The following is an 8,255-nucleotide window of genomic DNA, read 5'->3' as shown; positions in this document are numbered from 1 at the left end:
GACTGGATAAAAAAATGTGGTACATATACATGATGGAATATTATGCAGCCATAAAGAAGACCAAAATCATGAACTTCACAGCAGCCTGGATGAACTTAATCTATAATACTGAGTGATCTATAACAGAAACAAAGAACTGACTATCACATGTTCTCACTCATAAGCGGACCTTGAAAAATTATGGTAATACTATAAGAAAAGGATTGGCAGTAGTGGGAAACTGCTGGGTATGGGAGAGGGTGGGGAGGCAGTATTGGCAGTAGTCAGAATCTGCCTAAGGAGGTGGGGCACACCTCATCAACAAGGGTACCTGCATAATGAACATTTATATACCTAACCCTGAATTGTACCCCACATCTTAAAAAAAAAAAAGTAAATCAATCTCCTAAATGCAAGATGGAAGAATCAAATGTCAAACCATGAAAGTAGTTTTTTTTTTGAGTCAGAGTCTCACTCTCTCACCCAGGCTAGAGTGCAGTGACACACTCATAGCCACCTCAGTGTCAACCCGCTGGACTCAGGCAATCCTTCTGCCTCAGCCTTCCAAGTAGCCGGAACTACAGGTGCTCGCTACCATGCCCAGCTAATTTTTTAATATATATATTGTAAAGACAAGTTCTCACCAAGTTGCCCAGGCTGGTCTCGAACCCCTGGGCTCAGGCAATCCTCTCACCTCAGCTGAAAGTAGTTTTTTTTCTTGTAATAACTAACATGTAGTTAAATTGCAATGTGTAATTAAATATGCAAATCCCAAACTAAACACTATAGAATATATCTTTTTAAAATGTATTTGTTGACTAATCATCCTTTTTTATGCAATTAATTTAAAGTAAATTAAGAAGCATGCATCATTTGTTGAATAAGGAAAAGCAGAAAACTGGCTCAATGTTACAGTATTGTAGTAAGATGAAAATTATAATGCAATCCTCTAACATGTACTGAGTCAAAGAAAATACTTGTAGTTAAAATCATGTTGTTACTGCTCAGGTGATCCTTCCACCTCAGCCTTCAGAGTACTTTGTGTCATAGGATTTATCATTCTTTCTATATTTGGGACACTCTTATCTAATGAGTCTGCCCTTTGGAAATAGAAAACACATTTTCCCAGCTTCCCTTGAAGTGAAGTTGCAGGCTCATGGCACAGACTCCACCAATCAGTGCTCCTATATGGATTTCAGTGTGGAGGCCAGTGTCATGAAGATGGGACCCTGAGTGGAATCCATTTAGGTGAGATCACAGAGACAGCAAAGAGACATCCAGCTTCCAGAGGAAGTAGAGGCAGAGGCTTGGCATGGTATCCCTGCCCAGCATTAGGCCTGTGTCCAGTGCCAGGGACAGCAGAAGCAGTATTGGTTCTAGCTGTCTAGCCTCTAAGCTTGGTTTTCTGGTTGTCTCCCAGAGATTATGTAAATGCTGTTTATACAAATCTCTTAGAGATTATGCTAATAGCCTTTAATATAATGGTCCTTACACCTTTTTTTTTTAGTTGGAATCTCACTTTGTCACCCAGGTTGGAGGGCAGTGGCACACTCACAGTCACTGCAGCCTCAACCTGCTGTGCTCAGGTGATCCTTCTGTCTCAGCCTTCCAAGTAGCTGGAACTACAGGCACACGCCACTATGCCCGCCTAATTTTTTTTTAATTTATTGTAGAGATGAGGTCTTGAGAAGTTGTCTAGGCTGGTCTCGAACTCGAGGGCTCAGGCAATCCTCTCATCTCGGCCTCTCAAAGTGCTGGAATTATAGGTGTGAGTCACCACGCCCAGCCAAATATTTTTTTTTTTTGAGTTGGAGTCTCACTCCAACGCCCAGGCTGGAGTGCAGTGGCATGCTCACCACCACCCCAGCATTGACCTGCTGGGCTCAAGCGATCCTTCCACCTCAGCCTTCCAAGTAGCCAAAACTACAGGCATGTGCTATGACACACAGCTAATTTTTTGATTTATTGTAGAGATGAGATCTCGCCAAGTTGCCCAGGCTCTTCTCAAACCTGTGGGCTCAGGCAATCTCCTCACCTTGGCCTCCCAAAGTGCTGGGATTACAGGCTTGAGCCACCATGCCCAGCCCCTTAGATATTTTTATGTATGCATTTTCAAAACTAATTTAATGGAGCTAGTTTTCAGGTCATTGCATAGTAAATTGCATTTTAGGAACATTTTGTTCTATGTAAGTAAATGTTCTACTGTTAAGAGTGCAGTTTAATCTACCTTCTGGAAATAAACAGCAAAAAGAAAACAAAGTATTGAACCACTGGTAAGTGTGGTGGTTACAAAAGACATAGTAATTATTATTTTAAGTGCATTATTTATAGTTGAATTCACAACCTATCTCCATTAAGTTCATCTAAATCTAATAAGTACATATTATGAATGTCCAGACCAGCAGAGTAGTGAGTAGTGGTTGACAGGGAACACTAGGGGAGTGTGCCCAAATAAAAACTGAGTATCAGCCAGGCTCAGTGGCTCAGCCTGTAATGCCAGCACTTTGGGAGGCCGAGGCGAATGGATTGCCTGAGCCTGAGGGTTTGAGACCAGCCTGGGCAACTTGGTGAGAACTTATTTCTATAATAAATAAAAAATTAGCTGGGCATGATAGCATGTGCCTGTAGTTCCGGCTACTTGGAAGGCTGAGATGGAAGGATTGCAGGAGCCCAGCAGGTTGATACTGGGGTGACTGTGAGTGTGCCACTGCACTCCAGCCTGGGCGACAGAGTGAAACTCCAACTAAAAAACAAAAACAAAAACAAAAAAACTGAGTATCGTTTTATGACATCAATAATCTTTTGGCCAAAGGTAATGGTAATATTTCTTCTAAAAGTCTGAAGGAGCATTTAAGAAAATATGGAGTGCCACTACTTACTTTAAGTTTATTTTCCTAACTTAAAGATATAGCGTTGATTTGTTGGAAGTAAATGTGGGATTTCTCATCTTCTCTTTGAAATAATGCAAAATACTCAACTGACACATGGGTCAATGCAGGTTAAGTTTTGTAGCATATTGCTATTCTCTGACATATTTTTGACAAAATTTGAATATCTTAATTCTAAGATGAGCAAAAAGACACAAAAACGAGGGGGGAAGGAGGAAGGTGGATAAAGCACTGATTCTTGCCATGAGTTTGTTGCTAGGATGGGAATAAACTCTAAGTTCAATGCTTTGTACTGACCTCCTCTCTGCTATACTCTTCTAGAACTCTCTCGTAGTAGCAATGCATTCTTTGACAGTACTTGGGAGATGGAAGACGCAAGATTATTCAGCAAAGTTTGCCATTACTCCTGCTACTTCACTCCACTACATACATGAATTCAGGACATTCCAAAATACCATTTTCTATTATTATTATTATTCTGAGTTGGTGTCTCACTCCTTTGTCCAGGTTGGAGTTCAGTGACATGCTCATGGCTACCACAGCCTCGACCTCCTGGGCTCAGGTGATCCTTCTCCCTCAACCTTCTGAGTAGCAGGAACTACAGGCACACACCACCACGCCTGGCTAATTTTTTATTTTTTAATTGTAGAGATGAGGCCTCGCTAAGTTGCCCAGGCTGGCCTTGAATCCCTGGGCTTAGGCAGTCCTCTTGCCTCTGCCTCAAAAGTACTGGGATTATAGGGGTGACCCACTGCACCTGGCCCAAAAGACCTTTTTCTATACCATGCTTCCTGCTTGTCAGAAATATGGAGAAGACAGAGAAAGACATACAGCCCTAGTGCAAGATTACAATTCAACATATTGAATTATCCCTTGTCATCCTGGAGGTTATTATGCCCCAGTACAATGGCTCATCATTAAATTGAAAAGGGTTAAAAGTATAATAGTAATTCATTCATTCTTAGTAAAATGGAGAATGACAATTGGGAGGTAGAAATGATGAGACAGTATGATACATTGACCTCAGACATGCAATAAAACAGATTAATTTTAGAAAAGAGTACTTTTGGAACTTATGAAACTGAAAATTGATTATCTTAAAAATCCAAAGCATGGAACTTGTTCTCCAAGGCTTGAAAATAGCAATCCATGTATGAAATCTCAATCTCCAAGCATAGAACCTAAAGATCTTATATGGACTCTAGACAGTTAGGCAATGGTTTAGGTCTTCTAGGAGTTGTATCTACCTTTCTAAGCATACAATTTGGTCCTCTACATGAGAACCGACTGTACTGGCATGGGGCTTTAGTCTCCAAGCATTGAACTTAAGTCCCTAAACATGAAAACTTGTAACACATGTATAAAGTGTGTCACTTCAAACATGGAAACTGATCCTTCAAAAGTGAAATCTGACTTTTCACTCATGGAATATCTCCACAGATGTGAATCCCACCTCTCCAGGCATAAAATATGTCATCTACATGTGAAACCTGGTCTTCTGTATGTGGATCCTGGGCTCCTAGCATGGAATCAGTTTGTCCAGGTGTCATGCTTTTTGAAGCTTCTCTGTCCAGGCTTGGATTATGGTTGTCTGTGAGTGGAACTTGAACCACAAGTCATGCCATCTGGCCCACCAGATATGGGACTTGGCCATCTTCCGGCTGTTCCATGACCTTTCAAACATGGAATCTATACTTCTAGGGATGAAACAAGGAGTTTCACTCACGTGACTTGACTCACAGAACTACAATATGGTCTCTATTTGGGAGCTTGGCTATCTATGGGTAAAACCTGAATTTCTGAGTGTGAAAATGTAGCCCTCAAGGAACTGAGTTGACCCTCTATTCATAAAACTCTGCCTCCAGGCATAGAACCTGGTATGCTATGTGTGGAATCCCAATATCCAAGTATGGAAGCTGGCCTTACAAGCATAAAATTTACTCTATGTGTGGAATCTCCAATTTCCAAAATGGATTCTGACACTAAAAGCATAGAACCTGGCACCCCATGTAGGAATCTCTATCCAAGAATGACTCTTAAATTTTGGGAATGGAATGGTATACAGTGTGTGAAGTCCCAATCACCGTATGAGACATGGCTTAGTAAGTGTAGTGGCTGGCACTCTAGACATTATACCTGGAGCCTCAGTCATAGAAGTTGGTTACCCAAGACATGGTACTTGGTGCCCCAGACTTGGAAGTTGGCACTTTATGCACAGAATCATAATAGCCAATAATGAAAACTGGTGCAACAATAGTGGAACTTGGCATTCCATGAAAGGAATATCAATCTCTAGGCCTGAAATCTGCCCCCCAAAGTATGGACTGTGGTATTCCATGTATAACATCTGGAGTTACAGGTATTGATTTATGTGTTCCAGGTGTGATGTCTATCTTCCAAGTGTATAATGTAGTGATCAAAGAGCCCTAAAACGGCAGGTGTGGAACTTGAACTTTTAGGTTTCTAAGCATGAATAGACACACTCTAGGTGTCTATGACACCTAGATATTTAAGCATGAATACTTGCCTGTCCTGTAAAGAATGTGGCCCTTCAACATGTATTTTGAATTTCTAGCTATAAAGAGTCTCTCCAGGTGTAATCTTCTCCAGGCATGAAATATGGCATTCTAGGATTAGAACCTTTACTTTTAGATGTGCATCCTCACTCTCAAAGCATGTAATTAGGCCTTCTAGGCATGCCATGGGAGGCTGTGTGAAATCTCTCTCCTCAGACTTGGAATCTGGTATTCTGGGTTAGAACCTGAATCTCACGGCATGTCATCTGCTCCACCAGGTATGGAACCTAGCCATCTGAGCACAAAAATCTTGCCATCCAAGTATGAGACCTAGAATTTTTTTTTTTTTTTTGAGTTGGAGTCTCACTCTGTCACTCAGACTGGAGTGCAGTGGCAGCTCCCGGCCACTGCAGCTTCAACCTGCTGAGCTCCGGTGATCCTTCTGCCACAGCCTTCCAAGTAACTGGAACTACAGGCACGCGCTACCACACCCAACTAATTTTTTTGATTTATTGTAGAGGTGAGGTCTCGCTAAGTTGCCCAGGTGGGTCTCGAACCCACGGGCTCAGGCAATCCACTCACCTCAGCCTCCCAAGGCACGGGATTACAGGCTGAGCCACTAAGCCCGGCTGAGACCTAGAATTTTAAGCAGGAAACAAGACCTTACATTCATGAGAACCGATTTGTAGAAGTGAAATCTGGCTCTCCAAGTATGGAACTTGGCCTAAAACGGGAAAAATCTGACTTTCTGAGTGAAGAAAGATGGATCTCAAAGTAATTGTTTGACCCTCTATACATAAAACTGGAACCTAGCACTCCAAATGTGAAATTTCAGTCTGCAAACATGGAGACTGGTTCTCTGAATATGAACCTGGCACTCTATGTGTGGAATTTTAATGTCCAAGCATGAAACATGACCAGACATGTTTGGAAGCTAGAACTCCAAACATGGAATCTGGCATTTCAGTCATAGAATTTGGTTCTCCAAGCCTGGTAACTGGTAACTGGTCTACTGGGAATGTAATCAATATACCAGGTAGGGAATTAGTGCTTCTTTGTATGGATTCAGGCCATGTAGACATGGCATCAGGCCTTCAGCCATACCATGCATGACAAATTGTGTGAAATCTCTCTCTTCTAGCTTATAAACCTGGAATGGTCTTTTGTGGCATTCAAATAGAACCTGAATGTCATTTACCCACCAAGTACTGAACCTGGTCATCTAAGCCTGGAATCTTGTCTTCCAAGTATGGGATCTGGACTTCTAGGAATAAAACAAGACTCAGTAGTCATGAGACATATTGCATAGAACTCGAATCAGAAGGCAATAGTCTGTACTACCAATTATACTACCTGGACATTAGGCCTAGAACTTGACATTCCAACTATAAAATTTTGATCTTAGGCATGAAGATCAAAATTAAGTCATGAATCCTTATATATAAAAGCAGAGTATTGTGGGCTCTATATATTAGGGTTCTCCAGAAAAACAGAACCAATAGACTATATATGTGAGTCTCAGAATCCAAAGACCAGAGAACTAGGAGCTCTGAGGCAGGAGATTATGGATGTCTCAGCTCAAGAAGAAAGAGCAGATTTATCCTTCCTCCACCTTTTTGTTGTATTGAACCCTCATGGACTGGGTGATGCCCACCTACATTGTTGAGGAGGATCTTCTTTACTCAGTCTACCAATTCAAATGCTAATTTTTTCTGGAAATACCTTCACAGATATACCCAGAAAGTTTTACCACCTATCTGGGAATCCCTTAGCTCAGTCAGGTTGACACATAAAATTAGCTATCTCAAGATCTTTACCATTTACAGGTAAAACTTGGCTTTTAGAGTGTAAAAATGTAAACTTCCTATAACTTCCAACCTATAAATTGACTTCCATGTATAAAACTGTTCTTCCAGGTATAGAATCTGGCACTCCATAACTGGAATATCAATCTCCAAGGATGGATCCTGGCCATACAGACATGAAACTTGGTAACCCATGTTCAGACTCAAAGTCTCCAAGCATGGAATGTAATGTCAAAAGGGAGTGTAGAATTCCACATATAGAACTTGTGTGCCACTCATAGAAGTTGACTTTCTTCTCATGAAACCTGGGACTCTGAATGGAATCTCAATATCCAAGCATGTATTGGGCTTTATAAGTACAGGACTATAGGTGTATGCTACCACACCAATTAAACCAGCTAATTTATTTTATTTTATTTTTTGTAGGGACAAGGACTCACTCTGTTGCATAGGTTGATCTGGAACTCCTGGTCTTAAGGGATCCTCTTACCTCAGCCTTCCAAAGTTCTGGGATTACAGGTATGACTCACCATGGTGGGCCTGAAATTCACATCATAGAAATTTATTCTTTAAGAAAAATATAGATTTTTCCTACCAGCATGGAGCTTGTACTTTATATGTGTAGTCTCATTCTACAAACTTAGAACTTGGCACTCCATGTGTAAAAATCAATGTCTAGTCATGAAACATGGCCTAACAAACGTGGAACATGGAAGTCCAGACAAGGAATCTGGTGTTTGAGTCACATTCATCAACTCTACGTATATGGAACCTGGTCTCCCAAATATAAACCTGGCACTCTATGTGTGGAATCTCAATCTTCAGGCTTTGAACCTATACTCCAGTGATGAAATCTGGACTTTCAGGCATTGATTTAACTCTCCTGGATATAAATGCTGCCATTTTTATGCATATAATCTGGTCTTCCACATAAAACCTGGTTCTATAGACATGGAAATTGACTTTCCAAATATGGAACCTGATTTTCCAGTGTTGGAAAGTATCCCATGCTGTGAATCCAGACTCTCCAGTTATAAAATCTAGCCTTGGGCTGGGAGTGGTGGCTC

Source organism: Carlito syrichta, unplaced genomic scaffold (assembly GCF_000164805.1).
Source record: "Carlito syrichta isolate Samal-C Ts95f unplaced genomic scaffold, Tarsius_syrichta-2.0.1 Scaffold288873, whole genome shotgun sequence".
Taxonomy (NCBI): domain Eukaryota; kingdom Metazoa; phylum Chordata; class Mammalia; order Primates; family Tarsiidae; genus Carlito; species Carlito syrichta.
The sequence above is the reverse complement of the archived record's forward strand: the minus strand, read 5'-3'. Positions refer to the sequence as shown.